The 26868-nt window shown below is 38.6% G+C and overlaps 1 long non-coding RNA gene across 1 annotated transcript; it reads left to right on the top strand.

The window, feature by feature from the left end:
- Nucleotides 1-442: 442 nt before the first annotated feature.
- LOC146543531 (uncharacterized) lies at nt 443-26552 on the top strand. The gene is made up of 3 exons (XR_014885928.1): nt 443-624; nt 18776-18894; nt 21852-26552. It is a non-coding gene; the product is annotated as an uncharacterized LOC146543531 (long non-coding RNA).
- The last annotated feature ends 316 nt before the right edge of the window (nt 26553-26868 follow it).

The raw sequence follows: 26868 nt of genomic DNA, 5'->3' as shown, positions 1-26868 counted from the left end.
AATAGAATATTCTGTACATAAAATACTCCATATCACTGGTGTAGAATAGAATAAAAGTTCTGATTTCCATGACTAAAATGTAAGTTCAGACAAAAGATGATAAGTGCTGTTTCACTTTTCCTTTACTACTATGAAAGGAACCTTTGGTAGAGCTGAATGGGTTAGGATAGTATGTAACCAGAGGGATAATATGCACTTGCTTCCAGTCTCACTGTCAGTTTTGGTTCTTAGGGTTTCTGTTCTCTCTGTATATGTTTGGAGTGTGGCATAACATTGTTCCCCTTTACAGTGCAGATCATTGGAGAGGAATGACATGTAATTTATTTATCAATACTGACAGCATCAACATGTTGACATCTGTGATAGGTATAGAGGGTTACAATAATGAAGAGTCAGTATGTGTTCTTCAGGTAATTATTCTAGGTTTCTGGGAATGGTCCTAGGAAAAAATGAACTGTATTGTTGGTTTGTTTTTTTTTCTGCAGATTAAAGAGCATTCCTTTGGAATATGCAGAGAACTATAGAGCATTTCTTTTCCAGTGTTCAAACTTGAAGCAAAGCAGAATGTGTGTGGATACAGAAGCAGAGGCGTCTGTAGAAAATCCAGGAAATATGTTAACAGAGGTAAGTGAATAAGATTGAATACTTTTGGTCCAATATCTGTCAGCACAAAAGATATGTAGACCACTGTCGATGATTTGCAAACCACATCTCTGCTCCTGCTATATTTTTTGAGAATATCAAAAAGCACAAACGTATCACATGCCAGAGATACTTACTGCTGTATGTAGTAAGCACAGTTTGCCCAGCAATAACACTTGTTGTCCAGGGAAGAAACAGGAGGAAGAGGCTGATAGTGCATCTCCATTTTAATTACTCCTGTGATTACAGCTCTTGTGGAGTTTGCACCATCAAACTGCTATCATGACTGCTGAGGTTGATATCAAACTGGTCTTAAGATTGGGAATACATTCTTGCCACCTCCATCCATTGCCTTTCCCACAGAACCAAGTAGAGAGAGCACAGCAATGAATATAAGCCTGTTGAGTTAACACTGTGATACTGATCCACACTTCCATTTTGGGGGCTTCAGAAGAAGCAGTATATCAGGCATGTGTTTTTCCTATGATTTACCTTTCTAATTTCCTCCCTTAGTTTTGTTTCTGCTGCAGCACTTACTGATAGCAAAATGAATTGAAGAACAGCATTCAAATGCTAATGCTTGCATGCTTCTTTCACCGAACCTCTGACTGATTCATTTAAAATCAAAACTGCCAGGATTTAAAAAAGAAATTCACGCGTGGTGTGGCAGTACCAGCCATAATGGGAGATTTTGATTCTTGAGCTGCACATAGGTGTCCCTTTACAACAAACAATGGAGTTTAATTATAAAATAAATGTTCCTAATAAACCATCTAATCTAAAACTTCACACAAATCACATCCAGTTAGCCTTCATCTTTCAGGTCTTTTCACTTCGTTGTGCTCCCAAGCTGGCTAGGAGGTATAGAGCCATCACGGGCATAGCCAGTCTAAATAGAAAGAGGAAATATGGGAAATGTGAGGAAATCTTAAAGTCTCCTCCTGAAGGACCCCGTTAAGATCAGGGCTGAACTTAAATACCTTTATACTACTTATACCTACCAAACCCTTACTTTTAGCGTTTGCTTCATTAACAGATGAAATTAGAGTTGTTATATATGCCAGCTGTCAAGGGAGAAAGGAAACGACGAACATAGAAGATGGGTAGGAGTGAGTCTCATGTTCTACATACTTTGGGTAAATCACGTCAAAAGAGGAAGCCATATTCAGTGATGGCATCAAAGCATTAACATTTTATTTTCTGTTACTGGAATTTAAATGGCTGGTGATGCCAGAGAGATGTGAATCAAGACAGAGTTGTTGATCTTAGCTCACTGCGAGAAGTTGCGTAGACTAGCTTTTCCTTACAAGATATTTTACAGCCTTTCTTATGTGAAGGATTTCTCATGTTTCATTTGTGCTAATTGTTACCTCTCTTTTCTGGTGTCATAAATTAATAGCACTATCCTCAATTCCATCCATTCTGAAAACAGCTATCAATTCAATTCTCAGCTATTCATATCTCGTGGTGTCAACACAGAGCAAGAGTCTCTCCCCAAAAGAAATTCTGATTTTTCACAGCTCGTGTACCAGTGAAGTTAAAAACGTTCAAAAGGAAGAGGTAGCTTGGATGAAGTTTGGAGTGTTCTTTATTCTTGCCTTTCCTCTGCAAAATATGAAGAAATTTGCATGTCATGGTGGATTTCAAAGTCTTGCAGAATTTGCCAGAAGTTTCCCCCTTTTGTTGAAGCTTTGAAAAGAGGAATTTTTCATGACCTGTTGTGTTTTGCATACCCCTAGTACTGAGAAATTGATTAGCTTCGTATCTAAGTTCGCAGTATGGAATGTTTTTCATCCTGGAATAGTAACTTCCCTCACTGGAAGTAAATCTTCCTTATCATTTGGCATTTTGGCTCTTGAACCATTGTAATAGCAATAAGAAAACCTGAACAGATTTGAAAACATCAGGCAACAATTTGTTCTCCAGAGTAGCTCACAGTTTAGGTGTCAGAGCATTATGAAGCCAAAAAACATATTCACGGAGTGGTTAGAAAACGAGCATGATAATCAGAGGAGGGTGTCTGAAACTGTTCAGCAGAAAATTGACCTAGCGTACCTGTATCTTCTGGCAGGTAGCTGAAGTGGCAATGTTTTGTTTTGGTTTGTTCTTCGTCATGTGTCTGTAACTCTGTATTTATCATTTAACATATGAAGACATAGCTAGAAATGGATTACGCTGTCCCCACCGTGCTTTGCTGGAAAGAAGATGAAGATACTTATGAATACACTGAAGCTATTTGTTCAGTTCTTTAGTATGTTGTGTGCTCTGTTAACCTTTAATGAAGAATGTTGATTTTGAAACAAGAATGAAATATCAAAGAATTCCATTTCAGAAGTACAATGTTACTAACTTTTTACCCCAAAGAACTCAGTGCAATGCTTATTTCTCTACGTGCATTGCACTTTGACAGAAGTTTTACTTTATTGAAATGGGACTGGTAATCAAAGCATTGGAGTTTCATATAAAGGCAATCCATCAGGTTTTTAAATAACTTCAAAACGGTAGGTTCCTGGGCTGATGGAACAGGGGAAGTGTAAAATAATCAATTCTTCTAACTTCTTACATCAGAAAAGCATGGAAATTATTGGGAGCAGAAGACTATCCAGAGTTTTGCAGGCTCAGCTGAATGTAAGAGACACTGTGAAGCAGTTGCATCATCACTTCCAAAGCAGTGCCACAGTGTGTTCAAAACTGTTTCATACAAAATATGAAACAAAATATCTAGTATACAGCTAGACAACTACGTTATACTATGGGTTAACTGCTGGCTCAAAGGGTTATATATAGTAAATGAGCTTACATCAAGCTGGTGACCAGCCACTAGGGGAGTTCCCCAGAGCTCTATTATAGAGCAAGTTTTCTTTGATGTTTTTATAAATGTTTTGGATGCAGGACTCAAGTGCATACTGAATTAGGTGGAGTGTTGACTCCTTTGCAGGTGAAGAGGCCCTGCAGAGAGATCTTGACAAACTGACGCGCTGGGTAATCACCAGCCACATGAAGTGTAACGAGAGCAAGTGCCAGATTCTGCACTTGAGAAGGGGGTGACCCTGGCTGTACGTACAGCTGAGAGGATGAAAAGCTGAAGTCCAGCCCCACAGGAAAGAATCTGGGGGTTCTGGTTGATGGCAAGTTGAATGTGAGCCAGCAGGGTGCCCTGGGGTGTATCAGCCTGGCAATGCCAGGCAGGTTAGGGACGGAATTGTCCCACTCTGCACTTCACTGGTGTATCTTCACCTCAAGCACTGCATGCAGGTTTGGGCACCACAATATAAGAAGTTGTACACTGTGATCCTTGGGGTTTTCTTCCAACGTGGGATATTCTATATGTATATGTATCCTCAGAGAGAATCATATATATTCTATGTATACTCTATACACATATGTTCTATATATGACTCCGTCTGAGGCAAGGAACAGGTGAAGGGATGAATAAGACATCCTGTGCCAAATTCACCAGTGATTTTATGCGTGTTTGTCTAATTTAGAAAGCAAGTACTGAAAAGGTATTATGCTTTATGTTAATGTAAATACAAGTAAGGAACAACAATGCTGCTGTGAAAGTTAGTTATGTTTTGTTGTTGTTTTTACTTCCATGGTGTTTTATTTGATTAAAAATATCAGTTTACTTCCTTTTTATTGGGCTGCAAAGTCTTAACGTGTATAAAAATTATATAGAATCTGTCTAGATATTTCAGAAATATTGTATTGTAGCAGATGGTCACTCAAGGAGTGACTTCACTTTTTTGGAAGCTTCTCTCTCTGAGAGCAGCAGGAGCCAATTTTAGTGCCTGGGGGCAAGTTAGAAGCAAGACAAGTAACCTTTGACATGGAGCTTTTGGCATTTATGAACTGCACATAGCAGCAATCCTTAAACAAGCAATGACAAAGGAAATAAGTATTTTTAAACCTCAGCGTGGGTAAATAAATCCAGCTAGCCCAGCCTACATATAAGGAGTAGGAAGCAGGATAGTATTAAAAACTAAGGAGCTATAGTATTACTTATAGCTGGTTTTTGCTTGTTTTGTGGTTGTGCACGGAGCTATCTGACTAATCAGAGATGATAAGGAGTCACATTTTGTGGTGTACTTAACAGGAAATTATGTCATCTGCATGCATGAAAACCAGCCGGAAAGTGTTCAGACAGGGATTTCTGAGTGGTTGATGAGGTCAAAGGTGGGAAACAAATACAGTCAGATTTGATAATAGTAGAACAGCAGAGATTGTTTTGAGATTCCCTTCCCAAACAGAAGATGAACAGGGGCTGTGAAATTTGTCATGTTGGTTCTGTCATAGTAAAAACAGAATTTCTTTAGAGAAAGGCAAAATAAGTCTATCTGGAATGTACTTTTGAGGTTGGAAGCCAGTTCCATAAAGAATTTAAGGAGCTCAGTGTGAGATTGTCCTTTTGTCAATCTTCAAAAGAAAAAAAAAAAAAAAAAAAAAAACCTGCTGAAGATATTGGTATTCTTACTCTGTAAGACAGGAAGAACCATTTAACCTTCTTGTAGGAGGTTTAATATTTTTTTACTTCTGCTCTTCAAAAAAAGAAATGAAAAACCCCACAGAATCAGAAGTTGTATGCAAGAAAATGATCGTGTTTAAGCATAGATTTAAGTAGGTATACCTTTATATACAGTGTATATGAAATGAAAATCTGCCTGCTTTCGCTTGTCACGTAATTTATAGAAGCTTTCAGTTCATGTTATTCAGCAGAGCAACTCTGCTGGAGGTAATGAAAGACTAGTAAACTATCAGCTCTAAAAGTTCCTGTGATGTTTTAAATCTGAGTTCTGAATTTAAAGCTAGTGAGAGATAAGGGATTGCTGAGCAACTGTGGAAGCACTCAAGCTCTTATTTTATAAAAGCTCCTGAGATCTCTCTGTGGAGAACTTCTATTGTATCTGTTTGGAAGGCAGTCTGAAGTATCTATCCGGATGCTCCTTCAGTAGCTGGAAAGCTTTAGAATGTAAGTGGATCACTGAAACTGTTTTTTCTGTCTTTCAAACACAGATGGAACAGAGGAAGAAATATACTGCACAGATCTTGCCTTGATTTTTTAATTTTTTTTTTGGGGGGGGGGGGGAGAGGAGGTTACTAGTCATGTTCTACACTTATTTACAATTGCAGGGGATTCAGTTATATCAAAGGAAACAGCCCATTCTTTAGAGCTGTAAAGTACTAAAAAGAGAGGGTGTGCCTCAAGGAATATATGCATATGCCAGTAAAATTAACTTTTTTCTTAAAATCTAAAGAACTGACTTGTTAGCAAGCGTTAGCAAGCAGACAATCAAGGAAGGGAGTCTAGGTTTTTAGCAGCTCAATGCCAGTAAGTAGATGTAGTAAGTAGATGTTATTGGGATGAAGATGACATAACCCTTAAAGACAGAAGAGTTTTGCAGATGAGTGTAGATCTAGTAGAGGCAAGCTAAGAAGCTGAGTAAGGAGGTAAAATAAATGTCAGGCTGCTAGTTCGGAGACCTGTGTGAATGGTGTTTGCTAATACAGAGGTTCCATATTGCATCTCAGTCCCCTTTTTCCTATCATATTCCATAAGGCTGACTCTGAATTTTGAGCTTTTGAAAAGTGCAGGTAATTTGCAGAAGGAAAATTAATTGTATTCAACAGAGGATTGCTATGGGATCCTCCTTGATTTCTAACAGTCACATTCTTTCAAGTTTGGTAATGTACTTAGTGATAATGAAAGCAAGTAGCTCATTGTGTTGGCATGAGCAAGGTGTAAAGCAAATAGGCATTGTGCAAACATTGTCAGACTGCCAAAGCAAATTATTTCAGGTTAGTCCTAGCCCTCTAAAAGAACAGATTTATAACCAAGGAGGAGATCCTTGTCTGAAAGCCTTACTGTTGTTATCTGTAGCCTTCCTATCTGGAGATCTTCCCAGAGAGCAAAACGTAGGATCCCTGCCATAACGCTTTGACAGAGCTCATGTAAATACTAAGCAATTGATTCAGTGCTTAAAACCAAGCTTAGCCTTGTGTTTAGAAGCTTCCCAAGCTGAAGGTCTAGCAAACCATTAGGGGGCAAGCAATTTCCTAATGGTGCACATTCAGCATCCCCTTCTTAGACCCAGCGTTCTCCATTGATGGATATGGAAAAAGCTCAGAGAAGATGAACACACTTCCTGTCTATCAATGCACTTGCAGCCAGCAGGCAGACTGGAGAAGAGTTTTCCAGACTAGAATCACTAGTATGCTGGTACGTATGTATTAGTGAGCTGAAGGCTGTGTTGTTTAAAAACGATTCAATTCATATCAAGAAGTCTTAGAATTAATGTTAGTGTCAAGCAGAGAAGCATTTTGTAACCCTGACTTGCTCTTCCATTTGGTCACATCACTAACCCCTCTGCTTATTATCAGTGCCTGAACGTATAGAATCCCTAGAGCTGCAATAAAAAAGACCTGTTGAGCATGTAGAACTGGGCAAAGGAGAATTGCTGGAAAACTGAAACCCCTCCCTGCATTTGCAGAGCAAGCATCTCTTGTAATTAATATAGCGTATTTACTAGTCACAAGTCTTTGATAAGTAATGCCTCAACAGCTCAAACCTTTGAGGTACAAGTCATTCCTCAGCTTTAAATGAGAAGCCTTGATCTGAAAAACGTTGAGTGAAGAAATTAAATGTTTTAAATGTATATCTTAAGCTGCTTTTTTAAACAAACGTCCAGTGTATGACAGGGCTAGAAGGATGAAAGAATATATAACTGGGCTTTCAGACTGTAATGTACCTTACCCACTCCTGTTTCAGCTGTTATTGCAAGGACTCTGGTTTTACCCAAATTGACAGCAACTTGGCAGAGATTATTTCTGTGTGTTCTTCTTATGTAGATTTACCAGCAGTAAATTTAGGAACTGGACAAATGAAACTTGTCAGTGAACCTGTGGTGTACATCTGCCTCTTGTCCAACCTACAAAATATTACCAGTTAGCTACTGCCCCAGCCAGAGAAGTGTTACCTTCTTAGTTCAGATTGTATAAACTCATACATTTAGCTTGGAGGAGTGAAGTACCTGGACTGCTGACAACATAACTACTCTGACAGAAACAAAAGGCATAACTATGCCTTCCCTTATATGCAAAAGAGTAGGAAGTTATATCCAGGTAAAGCAGGATACATGATAGACTGGCCTCTATCCTATCTTTTCCCTATCAGCTTTTGTCAGTATAATATGAATGCCACTCCCAAGATCCTCTAAGTGAGGAACTGTCCACCTGGCTCACGGGTACTTCCTTTAATTCATAGAGTCACAGAATTGAGTTATAAGGGACTTTTAAAGGTCATCTAGTCCAATTCCCCTGCCATGAACAGGGACATCTGCAGCTAGATCAGGTTGCTCAGAGCCTGGTCCAGCCTGACCTTGAATGTGTCCAATGGGCATCCAGCACCTCTCTGGGCAAGCTGTTCTAGTGCCTCACCACCTTTACTGTAAAGAACTTATTCCTTATGTCCAATCTAAATCTCCCCTTCTTTAGTTTGAAACCATTTCCCTTGTCCTGTCACAGCAAATCCTGTTAAAGAGTTTGCCCCTTTCTTTCTTATAGCCTCCCTTTTCAGGTCCTGGAAGGCTGCTTATAAGGTCTCCCCAGAGGCTTCTCTCCAGAGTGAGCAGTCCCATCTCTCTCAGCCTGTCCTTGTAGGGGAGGTGTTCCACCCCTTGGATCATTTGTGTCCCTTCTCTGGACACATTCTACCAGGTCCACATTTCTCCTCTACTGAGGACTCAACATCTGGATGCAGTACTCCAGGTGAGGTCTTAGCAGTGCAGAGCAGAGGGGCAGGATCACCTCCCTCAACCTGCTAACCATGTTTCTTTTGATGCGGCCCAGGGTATGTTTGGCTTTCTGGACTGTGAGGGCACATTGCTGGCTCATGTTCTGCTTGCTGTAAGCCATGGTGATTCATATGTCTGTTATCATATTTCAGCATGTCTCTAGGAAATTAAGTATGCTTTCTGCAAAAATCAGTACTACCAGAGTGATAGTAATTTCATAAACTCAGCAGGTCAGATTACAGAACATTTTTATAGATATTTGCTCACTACAGGGGCTGGCTGTATTTAAGATGAAGGATAATCAGAAATGGAGTTATTTAATAGCTCAGAAATAGAAAACTTTTTGTACAGCTGTGCATACATGGAACTTTTGAATGAGAAATCAGTCCTCTCAACTGCCTCAGATATCACAGAATCATAAAGGTTGGGAAAAATCTCTAAGACCATCTAGTCCAACTGCCCACCTACCACAAATGTTACCCACTAAACCATGTTCCATATGACCACATCTACGTGTTTCTTGAACGCCTCCCTGGGCAGCCCATTCCAGTGCCTGACCACATTTCAGAGAGGAAATTTTTCCTGATATCCAACTGGAACTTGCCCTGGCATGACTTGAGGCCAGTCTGTCTTATCCTATTGTGACACATCGAATCACAGAATCCTTAGAATTGGAAGGGACTTAACCTGGCCAACCTATTCTAGTGCCCCACCATCCTCTCTGTAAAATGACATATACCAGATGACAGATACCATATTTTTATAAATGTTTCAATTTTCTTGAAAGAAAGGAATTTTGGCATTGAGTTCTTAAAATGCCCTTCTTTACTGCAATTGAAAGCCACTCTAGTTGTGACTCAACAGATATCTGTTGGCTGATACTTTCTCTTTTTCATCTCCAAGGACACTTCCCTGCTCCTTCCACCCCTACTTTGCCATTCTTTAGCAACATTTTGGTCACTTATGGCGTATTTGGTTCCTTGCCATGTACATCCATCTCCACACAGGGAATTAAAACTTTAAGCTCTTGCTGGACAGTTTGATGGAAAAATCTACCCACATAGTTCTAATGACCTGCTTGGTGGAGATGTAGATGTTTACACTGTTGTAGGCATTTCAGTCTCTGAGCTAAAAACCTCCTTGAATATCTCAACCAGGGATGATAAAGACTTGTAGACTGTTGTTCACTGTGGGCAGAAGGAAATGCCTTTTATACTACACAGTGTAAAACCTAGACTTTGTCTGTTTGAGTGGTTCATCTCGGTGCTGCTATCAAATTTAGTTTCACATTTCATCTTAGTGGAGTCCTGTAATCTGTACCTAACTGTGCCATATAAAATGAGGTTGCTTAAGTTATTCATCCTTCGGATAGCAAAAGGAGATGCCATTAATTTCTGCAAAGACTGGAAAGATGATAGGACTGTATCTAGCTGGAGCAGCAGGCGAGGCAGAACATAATAACGTGTAAGAGATCTTTTCTCTTAGCAGGCATTGTCATTTAAATCTGCAATAACCACAAGTGATTGGAATGATCGTGAAGTGATAGGAAAAAGCTTTCATCAGTAGCACCTGGATCGCTGGCTGCTGTGTCCACAGATTATAAAATTTATTGACACGCATTTCCAGATCCTGTAATGCCCCTTGCTATTTACTGTCTCTGGCTTTATTGTTCTCTAATGGTGACCAGATGGTTGTTTAGCCAAAAAGCTTTTCAGTGATGTCACCTTTGAGAAAGAAGCTAACTATAGCATGTGACTTAAGCTGCCAGTATCCCTTCCATTCAAACCACATAGTCTAGAATTTATAGCTCCAGTTCCAGGGAACTGGGTTTTATTCTTGAGTCTGTCCATATTTGAGATCACAACATAGCGTGAACAAAGATATTGATGACAAATATAAACAGTTCTCTGTCTTTGACACTTCCAAGTGCCATATTCTTCATTTTTGTGTGAAAAGTGAGTTGTGTGATTGGTGAGAAAGTAGATAACATCTGGAAAGGTAAAGATGGTAATGATGGGAGCAAGAAGCTAAGGTACCTCCACGAAGCCTAGATTCCAGAGCAACAAGATAACTATGCAGTGCTTGATACAACACCTATTAAAGGACAGTGCAAGTCACAATACATTTCCACAGCTGTGTCTTTGGAAAACAAACATGTTATGAGCTATGTTGCACTGGAGATGAGAGAACCACTTCTTTCTTCTAGAATGTATTCAGGAATGGGTTGGTTCTGAGGGAATCTTTAACCCCATTTAGTTATTTATTACTAATTGAATAACCAGGTTATTCAGAAAATTGGAAGAAAATAAAATATTCTGTTTAATTTAAATGAACAAATAAATTTGCTTTTGCAGGAAGCATTGACCTAACAGAACAGTGCATGGCAATTGAGAGAAAAGCCCTGGGCTATAAGTCTGCTTTCTTTTTTCAGCTTTTTTCAGAACATATAAAAAGAAAGCACAGCTGCCATTGCGAGAACTAACTTCAGATTTGAAAATGTTCCTGTTGTGAAATGCAACTTACACAAGAAAAGAAATACATTTGTCTTACTCTCAAAATCAATTCTTCTACTGAAGTCCTTTCTAATGTTTAGGAAATCTAAACAACCTTCTGCATCAACAGTAATGTGAGATGCTGTTATTTTTTTATACTACATAAATGTGATTGAAGCTATTGTTTCATTTTTCAAAATAAATCTTTACAAGCTTTGTACAACTCTGTTTCCATATATTCTCTCTCAAGCTACAGAGTATGCAAGTGCACAAATTTCCAGCACTCCTACCCTGCAAGTAGCGTGATTCTAATGCATCTGTTGGTGCAGAATCCAGAAAAAATATTTTGCTTAGCCAATTCCTGTTCTTATTTTCTTTTTTCCCTTTTTCTTTTCCTAAACCAGCACTCCAGAGAGCACCAGTGGAATTTCCTGATGGCAGGGCAATATTATATCCTATTGCAAGTGTTCCACATGTTCCGTATTAGGTGAAAAATTTCTACTGTCAAAAACAAATTTCCACCTGTTGCCTTTGAAAATGCTGTCTCTTTTTGTCTGACAGAAGAAACCACGGGCCCTACTTTGAATTTCTTATAAAAATAGAGATTTGCATACTGTGCACAGCCCATGGCTCTAAATCATATCTTTATTGACATCTGACTTTGGCATTCAGCTTTGGAGTGATGATAGACTGAGAAAGTATGTAGAAGTGTGACAGAAATGAGAACAGTGAGCTTGCAGCATTTTGTAGATTTGAAAAGCTGAATGTATCCTCTTGCTCTTTGCTACAGTATTTGCTGCATGTTCCCCATGAGTGTAGAGGTGAGCTTGTTTCAGTTAAAAATGCATTTAAATTGAACTAAGAATCTTCTCTGCTCTTATTTTTGTAGCACTCCTTGTATGGTATCTTAGAAGAATCCTATCATATGCTCACTCAGCATGAACGTCAAGTAAGACGCGTAAAACAGAAAGGATAAACTTTGGTGACTTTAAGATAGATCGTCAAGTACTTACTGTCTGCAGTAGCATTATTTTGATTTAGAGGACAGTAGTAAAAAATTGTTCAAACTTATGTAGAGGCAGATTTCTAACACCTGGAATGTAGTGTATGTGTGTATACATATGTGCATATGCATAAACACGTGTGTGAGGAATGCTTTGAAAGTAATGCCTCCTGTTTTATTATGTAGGCCTATGACATCAGAGGCAGATGTTGGTGGTATGGCAGAGGAGACTGAGCCTTCCCATCAGTGTTCTGGAAAGATCCAGAGAAATGCATTTTGTTTGTATAAGGAAGGTCTATTCTAAAATCCTCATTCCCTGAATATCAACTCAATAATGGCAAATGGGTTATCTGGAGTCACTGTCTGCTATTCTGAGATGTGTCACAATCCAGAAAGAGAGAAGCTTTTGTACCTACGTAGCAAACAGAGTACCAGCAGCAATCAAATAGACAAATACATAAACTGTAATGTTGCAACTGCACTGGTCACAGCTGCCCTATAAAGTGATTCATTACTCGACTGATGCTATTCGCAAACTCTTTTTATTTTGTTTTTATTATTAATAGAATCGCAACTACCTGGGTATTTTAGAATATAACACTAGCTTGTTATTTCTGCTCTTTTAGGCTGAGTATAACTTTTAGTTCCCTCAGTGGTGGCTATGATTTTATACACTTTCACCCACTAGGGGCTACTTTTAGAACTCTATTTCTGAAGAGCTGGGCTAAAATTTCCTTTGGTCCTTTGTTTAAAGACTATATTAAAATATTCCAGGATGCTTTTATTTTTTTTCTGTTTGAATGTCAGCAACATGCTTGGTTTGATGCAAAGATGAGCAGGTTACACATTTCCTGCCTGTTTCTCACAGCACTGTCTAAACACTGAATCCTATCCTGAGATTCTGTGAAATATGAAGTCCTTCATCTACAAATGACCCTCATGCTATTCTTTTCTAGTCATAGAGTCTGTTTTGCACGATCAAAATTGAGTTGGGTTTTGGACTTGAGAGACTGAAGTGACCAGTGTCATGTGATCTAAGTTGTACCATCCCCCAGTCATTAGATGTAATAGGATTGTCTTTCCATAGCAGATGTGACATCTACATTCTGAAACTTAGGAAAGGAGTTGAAATAGAAAAATGTGAGGACCTACTCTGTATTGTACAGGTTAGGAAATGACCTGCTAGAGAGGAGCTCTGTGGAGAAGGACCTGGGTATTCTGATGAATAACAGGTTGGCCATGAGCCAGCAATGTGCCCTTGTAGCCAAGTAGGCCAATGGTTTCCTGGGTTGCATTAAAAAGAGCATGGCCAGCAGGTCAAGGGAGATGATCGTCCCCCTCTACTCTGCCCTGATGAAGCCACATTTAGAATACTGTGTTCAGTTCTGGGCTTCTTACTTCAAAAAAGATAGAAGGTGAAGGAGTTCAGTGGAGGGCCACAAAGATGATACAGGGCTTGGAGCATCTCCTGTGTGAGGAAAGGATGAGTAACCTGAGTCTGTCCAGCCTGGGGAAAAGAAGACTGTGGGGAGGATCTGATGAATATTTATAAATATCTAAAGGGAGGTAGGAGGCAAATGGATGAGGGCAGGCTCTTCTCAGTGGTGCGTAGCAACAGGACAAGGAGCAATGGCCTAAAACTTAAACATAGGAAGTATCATAGAAACATGCAGAAGAACTTTACAGTAAGGGTGATGGAGCACTGGAACAGGTTCCCCAGAGAGGTTGTGGAGAGATTCTATGGAGATACTCAAGTCCCCCCATCTGAACACCTGCCTGTGTGACTTATTGTAGGGAACCTACATCCCCCTGTATCAATCCCCTGTATCAGGGGGATTGGACTCAATGGTCCTTTCCAACCCCTGCAATTTTGTGATTCTGTGATTCCAGTGGCCAAGATCACACAGTGTTCCCAATAGCACGTACATCATCTATGTTCTTGTTGATCATAAGTCCTTTGATGATGTTGAGAAGCAAGTTTTTTGTATGTGCTTGGTCATATATTTAGTATCGTGGAGTCCATGTCTTCCAGCCAGCAGTGAGATTGTCTGTACTTCTTTGTTGATTACAGGGTTAAGAATATTGCAACAGACCTACTGAAGACCAAAACAGGCACATTTTTCCTGGTTTGGGAAAGGAACAGTCAGATTGTTCAGGACAGAGCTTCTACCTTAGAAGAGGAATAGACTGCTCTCCTGTCTATGATGTAAGACATAATAATGCACTATCATACTTAATGCATTACTGTTTTGAGCAGGGAAGCTATTACATCCTTTAACACAAAACACATCAAAGTTTACTGTAGACTGAGTGCTTTAATTTTGGGCCAAGTACAAGGAATAATTTCACTCGTTTCCAGGTTGATGCTGTGATAGATCAGACTTTGTATCTCTGTTCTTAAATAATGTTCTAATCTCTTTTTCCTTGTTACAGCTTTGTCTGCTAAACTGATTTTGAGTCCAGATTCAAGTAGTGTTTGAAGTAACGTAAGGCTTATTTTCTCATTTCATCTTCTTTTACTGAAACAGATGAAGATTAATCCTGGCCAGGATCACTAGCTAGGGGAGAAGGCTAGATGTAATGTAAGGTTATGTTTGTGGTATAGAGTTCCTGTGTTTGCAGGCTGTGTGTTATGTAGGGCAAAACAATCATTTAATGATGCAATTTAGACCTCAATTACAGCCTGTGTGAAACGGTTGTTTATGTTTCAACATTCTTTGTTTTGCACAGGTGCAATAGGGCATCTATGCTTCAACTTGGATGCAGGAGTTTCTGCAAGGGAAAGTGATAGATTAGAAGAAATTCTGCAGGTTGCCATCTGAAGTACCTTTACCTGGGAGCATCTTCAGTGCTCCTTTTCTCTTAGATTATTATGGCTATCATCAAGCTTAAAGCAATAAAGGAAAAGTTATATCAGTAACAATACAGTAATAGCAAATATGCTGAACAAAACTCTACTTCTTTTGCACCTCTCATTGTGAGAGGTGAGACACTCTCTGAGTTGTGTCTGACAAGGTTAGATACCTTCTATCGCCAGTTGAAGGACTTTTATGAAATGGCCTTGCACCTATTTTCAGATCATGGCTGTATCTGAGAAGTCGCAGCAATGTATCAATGCAGGAATGAAGGACAATACCAGACTCCTAACTTCCTAATGCTGACCTTGGCTGTCTTCTCCTACAAATCTCTTCCACAACACAGTGCAAACAACTTTTTTTCTGCCATTTGAGCAGTTGTGATCCTTGGGAATACAGGCTTTGTTTCTTTTCAAAAAACAGAGACTAAAAATAGCAAGATGGACCTTGTGCTTCTTAATCAAGTGGGTTTGCAGAGCATGAAAGGAATCCTGTCTCTCAGAGCAGATTGCTGGTCCTTGCTATTATAGTGGTTGTTCTGAACATCCTAATGTTGCCTGCTTTCAGCTTGGCAGCCTTTCATGGAATAAGCTGTTTTTCTGCCTTGTCCATAGGCAGTGTCAGTAACCACAGATTTTATTTAAATATATGAATGTTCTGGAATCCATAACTCCTGCAGTAGGTGTGATAAAAAGGAATCACAGAATCACAGAATTGAAGGATTTAGAAAGGACCTAGAAATATCATTGATGGAGTCCAACCCTGCTGCTAAAGCAGATTCCCTACAGATTTCCCTGTAAATTACAGTAGTAATTTATATTTGCTGAATTTCCTGCTTTCTCACCCTTGATCTTTTTAGTGCTGCTCCAGTCAGAAGTCCTCTTGCATGTAATCAGTAACTTTGAAAGAAGAGGTTTGTAACTCTGACAGTGGGCCAGACCAGTGTCTGTGTTGTGAGTCCCATCCATGGTGAAACAATATTGTCATTGTAAAAAGGACAGTTTTTAGGTTTTTTTCCTAGTGCTCATTTACAGTTGTCAAATTTACTCGGCCCTGTTGTATTAAATTCTTTTCAATAATTTTGTAACAACATAGCTTAAAAATGGCAAAGGTCATAGTGGGTTTTTTTGTTTGTTGTTTTGTTGGTGGTGGTTTTTTATAAGATATCTAGTTCCATCTCTTGGGAGGTTATTTAAAAAAATTAACAATAACCTTGAAAATAGAAAGGGATCACTTGTACAATAAAAAGCAAATTATTTATTGCAAAAATACTATCAACATTAGTATGACCCAGGATAGTCTGGAAAGGGAAGTTAAAGATGCACGTTATCCTTCTCTCTTGGTTTCCTACTTCACTGTAACAGTGATTTATGTATCTGCTGTCTTAGCCACAAATGGGAAAAAATGGATTAGAGCGAGATATCACATGGCAGAAAATCAGTTCTCCTGCTGCAGTTACTCCTGTATGCAGGCAGAACCTCGGGCCAGATTCGTGCCAAATCTGACTTCTCACCCAGAGGATTATGTAGCACTGCAGCACCATATGTCCATGCCAGTCTTAAGCAGACTTTGCAGTCAAATGTAAATCTAGGCATTTGATTCCCACACGTTGCCAAGAAGCTTATACACATGCCGTCTGTGACTGCAAATATATTTTGAAGCTTTCTACTGTCAGGAATACTTGGGAAGGAATATCTGTCTTGTTATCTGTTGGGTTTTATGATAATCAATTCTAATAATAATGGGTACTGTCTATTATTACCTTGAAGCAGTGAACTGAAAGCAAGCCCTACATTGAATAAAAACTTAGTTGGAAAGAATTCTTTTGTTCTCACATGGGTTTGCTGTCATCTCCTGAAATGTTATTAATTTCCTTTTGGAAATTGCTACAACAATCAAAGCTTGATATTTTTGCCAGGCATTTGGTTTGAATAAACAGCTGTATTGATTTACAGAGATGCTGGGCCTCCTGCCAGTTGTTTCTTTGCACTGCCACTACGAGTATGAAAGGATACCTGACACAGTGTGCCCTTGACTATGCTGTATCTTGTCTGCTACGTCCTACTGTATTCATTTTCTTTCCTTTTGTGAAAGCTGGCCAACTATTAAAGAATGTAATGATTTATGGTGTGAAAGCTGGAAGTGGCCAGCTAGTTCTTGGCTGGGTTCTTTTCATCCCAAACCCACATGTTTCTCAATCCCCCTGGGGATCCCAAGCGTTTCCTTCCAAGCTGTTTTAAGCATGAATCTGCTTCTCCATCTCTGCTCTTTAGATTTTAAAAAAGAAAATGCCTAGAAAATGCCTTTCTTGGAGACATTCCTTCAAGAGTCTAGATGAGAGCAGAAACTATAATTAGACTGAAAGGCTCTGACTGAAGATTTAATGCGTCTTTCCTTAAACAAGCAATTTTGACACTGAGAGTAGTTACAGTTAGGGCAGTACTGGCTGTAAAATTTAGTTAGCAGCTAGACAAATATGAGATGTGCCAACAGTGCTAGCAAAACTAGCTCAGTTATGTTTGCGGGATGCGATGCCATAAGAATGTTGGTAGCATAGCCCGTAGGCTTTCTCCTGCCAGAGAGGCAGAGAGCTTTCATTGCATCAAACAAGACATCCCAAGAAATGATTTGATCATTTCTGAGACCCCTCAGCACTTTAAAACACAATCTGTGAATGAACAAACAGCTGGTTTTGGACATAGATGGGCATTAGAAAGGTATGGTACATGGAAGCTACTTAGGAAGAACTGCATTCCAATTTCTTTTGTTTGTTGTGATTCAGCATGTTAAGTGCAGACAGTAGCATCTGTTTACTATAGTGGCAACTGTCTCTTTAGAAAATAAGTAACCTGACAAGATGAATGCTGTAATGCAAATGTGATCTTATGCTGACTTCCAGTAAATTCTGGCATATGTTCAGTTAGTAAAGGGAAACAAATCTTTATATTCTAGCAGACTTGTGATTAACAGTCAGGGCTAATGTCAGATTGCTAACTTTTGTGATAAGTTAGTTGATTCTGCACTTGGAACTTTCTTCGTCTCACTCATTTGGATCTTTCAAATGCTTCAGATGGGCAGACCTGACCATCTGCAGAACCTTGCAGAATTGGCCAGAAGTGACAGTGCCTAAAGTAACATCTCCCTTTGTACTTTTGTCAGCTGATCCAGAAGTTGATTTTGAAGGTAGACAGCGCTCTTTGCTAACTCTGCCGATGGAAATCCTCAATCTAGCTGACATGTTTTTCAATTGCTTCTGACACTAAACTACAGTAAAAAAAGACCTAGAATGTTGCAGCAGGATTTTGAATCTGTGGACTGGTTGGGTTTTGCTGTTCCACTATCAGCTTGCCTTTATCCTTACTCTGTGTAGAAGCAGGAAAGGAAAATCACAAAGATTCTAACGCCCCCCGCTTTCCCCTTGACTCCATCAGTGTTTTACTCTTCATATAAATGCTTTTCTGGTCAGCAGTTGCAGTTTTCTGTGAGGAGTGAGTGCCCTCTTCCAACCTTGAGCCTAAGGTTCTCTCCCTGCTACTGGATGCCTGGAAGAAAGTAGAAGGACAAGGTGCATTTGTAGAGAGACTTATTCAGATATTTCCTCGTCTCTATCTAATCTGTGGTTTAGACATCATCTAAATGATAGGAAGACCATCAAACACATTGTTAGGGTGATAAAAATGAGGATAAATTTGAACTGTTCTTCTGTAATTTGTAGTTTCTTTCATTTTGCTTGATGTCTCCTTCAAGTAAGTGCAATAGAATATCAAATGCATGTTTCTGTTTTGTGGTTGTTCATTTGAGGGTGGTTTTTTTTTCCAGTTATTTTGCAGACTTCCTTCTCTTGCTTATCTCAGGCCACCACTGGTCTAGGGAGTACAAGTGAAAAAGCACTGGTATAAAAGTGTGCTTCTTTACAAATATGATAAGCAATAGAAAAATAGTGTGCTCCTGAGATTTATAATAATATGGGTTTTGTTGCTTTTATTTTTTCAGAATTAACTTACACAGTTCTGATCATCTCCAAGATGCTGTAATCCTTGAGTTCCCTCTAGCTACTTACAAATTGTATTTGGGAATGGAGCCTGAAAACTGAGGGGGTCTTCCACATTCAGGTATGAGCTTTTTTTTTAATGCTGACATTGCTCATTTACCTGAGTTTTGTCACAGGCAGCAAATGCTATACATTGTCTTACACAGATCAAAATCTTCATAACTGGTCCAAAAGATCCATGTTTTCAGATAAAGATGTCATTTTTGGGTGAGTGGACAGCTGGAGAATCCTGACAGAGTAACAGAACAAATATGCCAAAAGATAAGTAATTATCCTCAAATAAATGAATAGCTTGTAAGTCGACTTAAGTATGTCAAAGGGATTAAGTAATGCATTCTTTACCACCGTGTTCATGTTTCTATACTGCTGACACTGTAATTAGAGGCTAATTAGTCAAGCAGCTAGTTCATAGTTTTCCTAAGAGTGAATGGATGAACCTTTTTTATCTTCAAGACAATCAAGTTGAACAGATACTTCTGTTAGAGATACTTTAATTAGACTTATAAAACTATCTAAATTCTCCCCCTCTCATCCAACCTCGTACAAAATGGAATCTGCATTGTGGTCTTTAATGTAGTCGTGTTCCCAGCTTTATTCCCCCTTTCTAAGGCTCAAAAATGGAAAATAGTACATTTAACAAGTTGGCAGCAGAAGCAAACTGCTTGAGATGTCTTTTTTTCTATGCTGATTTGTGCAATTATTTTTAATAGCTGTGCCACTAGTGTCTTCTGCTGTATTTTGAGAAATCATTTGATGACTGAAATGTAAACATTAAGCATTGAAAGAATTTGGCCTCAGTAAACTGATCATATACATGTAATTTTTGCTCTCTGTTTTGCGTGTACATCTCATGAAGAAGATGGCCAGTAATCCTCATGTATCTGTATTGCATACTTCTAAAGGAGTTTTCTTGTTTGTCTGACGCAGAGTGCATTCCTCAGAGAATAACAAGGGCCTGTAGGGAGCTGATTGACACCTCTGACCCTTGCTGAGCAGGCTGAGGTCATTCTAGGGGTCGTGTTTTGATCTCCTCCTTTAGATCAGCACTGAGTGGAGGGGATTAAGAGATTGTTTTTTGCAGTCTGTGCAAGGGGTCCGCTACTGAGGATAGCACTGAAAAGAATGTTAGTCATTCCCACTGACTGCTATGGGAAATTCATAGGATCACTGCATCAAGTGCTGGGATTGCTAAAGAGTCTTAAGATAGAAGGAGTCTCTGGCAAGGTGTATCTTATCTAGCTGTGATATTTCTACAGAAGATGCTATTTTACTGCATACTGATTTAAGATGTGTATTTCATGGAGGATTGACATATTTGCTATATTTTTTTCCAAGTGATTTATCCAGTAATCTCAAATTTAGATTAAAAGAAAAATGTTAAGCATTTCATCCCAAGCTTTTTTCTTGCCATTCTTTTTGCCCACGTAAAACTTCATTTATTTTAATGCTCTCTGGATCACAGCATTTAAAGGAAAAGCAGCTCGCCCTATAAATTATTATCAGTCCCAAAGCTTGCCTTAAACAATTACTTAACAAAACTATGTGCTTAAGAGTCACTTCACTTGACCTACCAGTATTAAAAAGCAGTATCAAAGAATGGTTTGGGCTTGAATAAAATCAGTGCAGAGAAATCAATTCTCCTGGGGCACAACTTAGAGCCCAGACTCTGGCGTTGTTCACTACACATTGGCAGCTGAGTTCAAAAATCTGTTCTTTCTTCCTAAGTTCAGCCTGTCTAAAGCAAGGGACACAGCCCCACAGCAGTGATGCAATATAGCCACAGGAAAGCTGCATTCCTCCAAGTGTTTAGCTGTGGTGAGAAACACAGTTTATTAGACAGTGATGTCAGGACAATGCAAGTTTTCCCACTTCCAAGAACAAAAATGGGAAGATGTCAGAAAAGGTAGCTCTAAAGTTATTAGAGGCCTATGCTGCTGCCTATCACCACAGAATGTAAACATGTTCCATGTACAATAGCTTTGCCATTGTAGAGTATCTGTTACATCAAAGGAGTATTCTTTTTCTTCCCTTCACATACTTATAAATGGGAAATATAAATCATGTAATAAATTGGTAGCTTATGCAGTTGAAGAACTACTATATTGGGCTCATTGTGCGTTTTTTGCATCAACTAGTGTGCCTTAGCCAAGGAGTGCTGTTCCTTAACTGTTTCCTCTTTCTGCATCTCTGACTAAATTGCAACTTTACAGTTTGTTAATGCAGGGAAAAAAAAAAAAAAAAAAAACAGCCACTACCACTACTTCCACATTGGTTCTAATCTTACAGTAGTGAAAATCTGAAGTATGAGATTAAGTTATGAAGTTATTTTCTCTTTTACTTGTGTCTTAAACAGATGCATGGCAACACCTCCCCAGGCTAGAGAACCTTTTTTTTTTTTCCCTCCCTCTTATGATTTCAAAATGAAGCCACATAAAACCAACCCCAAATACCTGTCTGCTGACCAGAACTGTTAAGTTCTGGTGCCAGGGAAATGAGCCTGGCCTGACTGGACTAATTAAGTTGGCCAAGGCACTTGAGGATAGCTTAAAGATGAGCATCAGTGGGAAAGGCAGGGAGTAAAACTAACTCCTTATATATGCACATATTAAAGGAAACAAGCTGCTTGAAAAACATGGTGAGTGAATGACACCACAGGCTGTCTGCTAAGAGAGCAGTGTCTGGAAGTTAATGGAGATGACTTTTTATACAGCAGTCCTCGAAGAACAGAAGGATTGATTCCTCCCTGCTCTCCCTTTATTACCAAAATTACTTTCTCCTTAGATTCTAAGAAATGGTACTTTTAGTTTCTGACACTGTTTTGCAATAATGTTGAGGGGATTATTAGACCATCCTAACACAAATTATCCTCATGAGCAGATCTTACTTAGATGGTAAATACCTTCTTTGTTTACAAGCAGTTACGCTATACTGGTTTGACTCTGTAGTTGTTACTATTGCTGCTAATTTTGCGTGCTTTGTTGAATATGCTCCACATTTAATGCTTTTCTGTTTCCACAGAAACAAAGCAATGGTTGAATAAATGGAACTGAAGCTCAAATTTCAACATCTTCCTTCCTTGACGTTCCTTGAGGGTGCTAAGATACTTCAAGAGATACTGTATGTGACAAACAGAAGTCTAAGCTACCTGCTATTGCTGATAACTCCATCTTCGTACTGAAGTCCAATGTGAGTAACCATCATTATCCTACTTAAAATTCCTCTGCATTTTCAGTTGGATGTGTTTGTTACATTGTGAGTTAAACTATGCAATTTAGCAATTGTCAAATGGCAAGGGACAACTCTTAGCTCTGTTTTGGGTGAACTGTCTCTTGGAAAAAGGAGAGAGGGAATGTTTTGTAGGGCCGTTCCATAGAGCTCTTCATAGAGTCCAGTACACATGTTCACTGCAATGAGAAAGAAATACAGTGGGTTGCAGCTAGTTGAAATTTTTTATGTGATGAATTGCTGTGAGGAAACAACCTTCTTCAGCTTTCATTTCAATTTGTCTTACAGAAGTTTTGTTTTCCTTTGTTCTGAGCTCCTCCTGTATGAATGTTGTACTATTGAGTCCTTACAAAGAAAAGAGGTTTGTTTACTGCGTCAAAAACAAGTATGAGATAAAGAAGAATGGATATTTTTCAATATTACATGATTTTTTTCTATGTCTGACTGGTGTCTTAGCCTAAATAAGGCAGTCAGGAATGCGAAGTAGGGAATTAATAGTATGTATCTCTAGGAAGAGGCGTTTCAGCAGTTGGATCATTATTTTCATACTTAGGAGACCAGAGTGTAAGTCCATTCTCTCGTGAGTATGCCTACAGTGGGCAAGTGGTTTCACCTTTCTGTGCTTCACCTCCTCAGTTCTGCACTAAGGCTAATTGTATTGCCTCATTACAGCTTGCTGTATGGGGAGTACCAACCTGATGTATTTTGAAGGAGATGTGGGTGGGAATCATTGCAGCCGTGGTGCTTAATGTGTATTTCTTAAAGAAGGCACTGGACTGTGGCTCTAGCAAAGGCTGTGACACTTATTCCACGCTCCACTCAATGAACTTTCACTTAACTGCTCAGAGAGGATGCAGGAGAGAGAGAAAGTCCCAAGCTGTTGTGGTAGTTCTTTTTTAAGGACTTGAAGGAGTTAGCTTGCATTTGGGGCAGAGCGGTAGGGTGTTTGTTTTTTTCCTTGTTATTCCCCCTGCTCCACAGAAAATACTGAGGATTATTTGCATGTGTGTACACAGTGGGAGAAGATGCCCAACTGGGATCCAAGCATGAATGAAACAGCTTGCAGTTCAAAGCCAACACAGTCTCAAATTCTTGCTTCTAGGGAAAAAAAAAAGAAAAAAAAAACAACTTCCTTTATTTGTTCCTTTACTTAAAAAAAAAAAAAAATTGAAATTAAAATCCCTCATCTTCCTTTTAAAAAGTGCATGCATTTAAATAATTTAAATCAGTACACTTCCTCCAAAAGAGGAAGAGAGGGATTCTCCTTTTCCCAAAGCCTGTTTTTAATCACTGGCTGAATTTTGAGACAATCTCTGAACATTCAGCACTTGTGGTCAGTTTTCCCCACCCAAAATGTTAGTGGTTTTTGCAGACATTCCATAAACACAGGAAGCTTTGACTGTGTCTCTAACAGATAGAGAGACAGAAAAGCAAAATACTCAATATAAAGGCTAAGTCTAAACTTGACATGCCAGCTCAGAACAATGATTTATGTAGTCCAGAAGTCTGTCTCTGATAGTCAGAGGCAGATGTTTCAAGGAGAATACTGAATATTTGTAAAGCACAATTCTGACATAACCTGACTGTTTTTTTTTTATTTTATTTTTTATTTTTTTTTAATTACTGAATTCCTCCCTGAACCGTGGAGCTTTATACTCTGAGTCTATATTTTAAGTCTGTTAATTTGAAGAGGGGAAAGAGGCAACATGGAAGGCTGCAAAAGTGTGCTGTGCAGAATTCCCTTGGTGTTTTGGATTCTTGATGATCTCGTGGCCATTAGGTCCTAATTTGTATCTGCTAAGTTTTAGCCTTAATTATAACTGCAGAAATTTCATAGATTAAACGTCTTTTAGCCGAGTTTTCTGTTCATCCATTTTAGGACTTCCAGCATCTTACATAATGTCTGATTTTCCTTTTAACATGGGAATAGCCAAGGAGAAATTCCTGTCTTTTTTTTTCCCCGCACCATTTATTGTTTTCACATAATCTAGTTGTTGTTAATCTCCTTTTTAAAATAGTTCCTTTCACCCTAGTGTTTTTCAGTGAGAAATCTTTCCTTTAGTCACTTTCCTCACCAGCCTCGACTCTGCTTTTGCCCACTAATAGAGGTGAACGCACACCTTTCACTTTAGAAGAGCATTTTAATTTTATAATACTCTTTCCCATTTGAGTTGTAATCTTTTAGATCTCATCAGCTGCATGAATAATTATTTAGCAGAACTCCCCACCATTAGCCCGTATCTTTCTCATGAGCAGTTACATTCAGTTACAAACAGCTGAAATTCAGAATGCTCTTTGCAAGGTACATTACTCCACTCTGTTAATCTACATTTCTCATTTCTACCCATTTAAAATCACAGGAGAGGACATGAAATCTCTAACAATTTCTGATGGCTTTTGTGAGTAGCTGTTGAAATAACAGAATCTAAGGACTTTTAATCATACATTTTGAATTTAGGATTCTGAATCACAATAATTTCATATTATCTAGAGCCAGTGTTCTTTTGACTAGCTTCCTCATTTTGAGTAATTTTCTTTAAATTGTATGGTTTAATATGATTTCTCCCTTAACAGTCAAACTGGAATACAGTGTCTTCATTGTTAGCCTGTTTGTCTACAGAAACTCCATTCCACAATTTCTTGTTCTGTAGAGGGGAAAAAAGAAAAAGTAGCAATCTCAAACAAATTGGACCAAAAATATTGATTCTGATTCCAGCAAAGTGGAAAAAAAAAAAAAATAGTAGTAGGACTTTCACCTTACTACTGGTAACCTTAAAATAGGAATCAAAACAGGAAGAATTTAACTGAAACAAATGTTTTATTTAAATTTGTCATAAAATCATTTTGTAAAAATGCATCTCATGGTAGAGGCAGATACACCCATATGCAGAACTTTAGCACAGTACAATTAAAATCCTAAACTTCCTTATCAAAAATTCCTATTGCAACTCCACCAAGAGAGGACTGCTTAATTTTAGTTTTGATTTGCTTTATCCTAACCACTGCATGTTAACAAAAACAGAAAGTATATTTTATTGTACTCTACTGGTATAACATCTAAGCTACCTCATCACTCTAAACCTCACTGCATCACCCATAGCTCAAGTTCAGATAATATCAAGGTATCAGGGTCCTGCTGGAAGCAGTTAAATTCAGTTTGGTCAAGCTACTCATTAAAATTTTATTCAGTTTCCGTTTAAAATCTGCCTTTAATGTATCCCTGCCCTGTCCTGTTCTTGCTTCCTCTTACAAGTTTAGGCTGAAATCTGGAAATTCCTACCCCTCTGAGTAATGAACAAGGATGTAATTCCTCCCTTCAAGCTCAGTTCCTTTGGATCTGCTTTGAAATTAGCCCAGACTCCTGGCCCTTAACATATTTTACTAAACTTGCTTACATGATAGCTTTAACACTGGGCGCTCATTTTTGTTTCTAACCTTACAACAGATATCATATGTGAGTAAAGAAACACCTTGTTTTACCAACTTGTTGTCTTCAGTAGCCATATTGTGCTCTGTTTATTTATTTTTGTTTGTTTATTTTTATTGTACTGATCAAAAGCGTGGGGTCCAATGGCCAAATGTTATCTGTGTTGGTGTTACAGACAGATATGGGTTCCTTTTCTTGAAAATGACTAGAAGGGAGATTATTTATTTTTTAATCTTGATGTTATAATTAACCATAGATAATTAAGATCTTAACAACTTTATGGCAGTAAGGAACCAGTAGGAATAACTATTACAACAACTGACAACGTTTCTATGCTGTGTTTACCAGATTAATATACAACCACAAAAATTTTTTGCAGACAGAAACTTGGCATTAAAAGAGGAAGTCCAGGATTTTTTTTTTCTTAAACTTGAATTTAACCTATTTGGTCATTTTAAAGTAGGAAAAAGACTTTGTGGTTGTTTTAAGATAGACATTCCTGACATCATTCTGGTTTCAGAGTATTTATGGAATTAATGGAGGCCACAGGACTCTGCCCCCTACTTTGCCTCCATTCTGCCTCTCCTTTTTTTTTTTTTTTTTTTGCACTTCATCACGGCCCATGACAGGGATAAATAAAAGCATACTTGTGTTTATTCTTCCTCATTTTTCTCTTTCATTCAATTAGGGATTTGCAAAACCCTGTAATGCCCATTGACTTTTGATAGCAGAGGGTTTCTTTGAGAACTTCTGGATACAGAGAAGTTCTGGATGTGTATTCTGTACACAGTGAATGCTTTCTATGCCTACATGTAATGTCTACTAGGCAGCCTATGCTGTCCTGAAACCATCTTTTTTTCCCCCAATCATTTTAACTCTTGCAGCAGACAGATTTCCAGCTATCCCTGAAATACGTGGCCTGTTGTGAAGAGAATAGCCACAGAAATTGTTTTAGTCATATTTCTGCTGGTCTGGGAAATAAATGTTTAGCTTCTGTCTGGCCAGTACCTCATGACTTAAACAATTTTAACATGATAAGGGAACTCAGAGGAAGGGAGGGTATTTGGAATATAAAGAATTACGACATCAAGAAAATACTTTTAAGTTAGTGAGAGATTAAAAGAAAATTAGGAAATCTTCTTAAATCAAGAAAACACTGAAGTGTAACAGAAAGGGTATTTAGGAAAGGAAGCAGCTGTACTCTGAATGGAGAATCCCCTGAAGTTTTTGAGCTGCAAGATGCTGAGCTGGCAGAGAAGAGACCTCACTGAGTGACTTCTTTGTTTTTCTTTTTATCTCAGGTGTCTAACTTTGCTTTAAAAATAAGCAGTGTAGTTCCAATACTGCATAACATAAACCGTGAGGTTTTTATAAGTTCAAACA

Source organism: Meleagris gallopavo, chromosome 12, assembly GCF_905368555.1.
Source record: "Meleagris gallopavo chromosome 12, MGAL_WU_HG_1.1, whole genome shotgun sequence".
Lineage (NCBI taxonomy): Eukaryota > Metazoa > Chordata > Aves > Galliformes > Phasianidae > Meleagris > Meleagris gallopavo.
The sequence above is the reverse complement of the archived record's forward strand: the minus strand, read 5'-3'. Positions and strand labels throughout refer to the sequence as shown.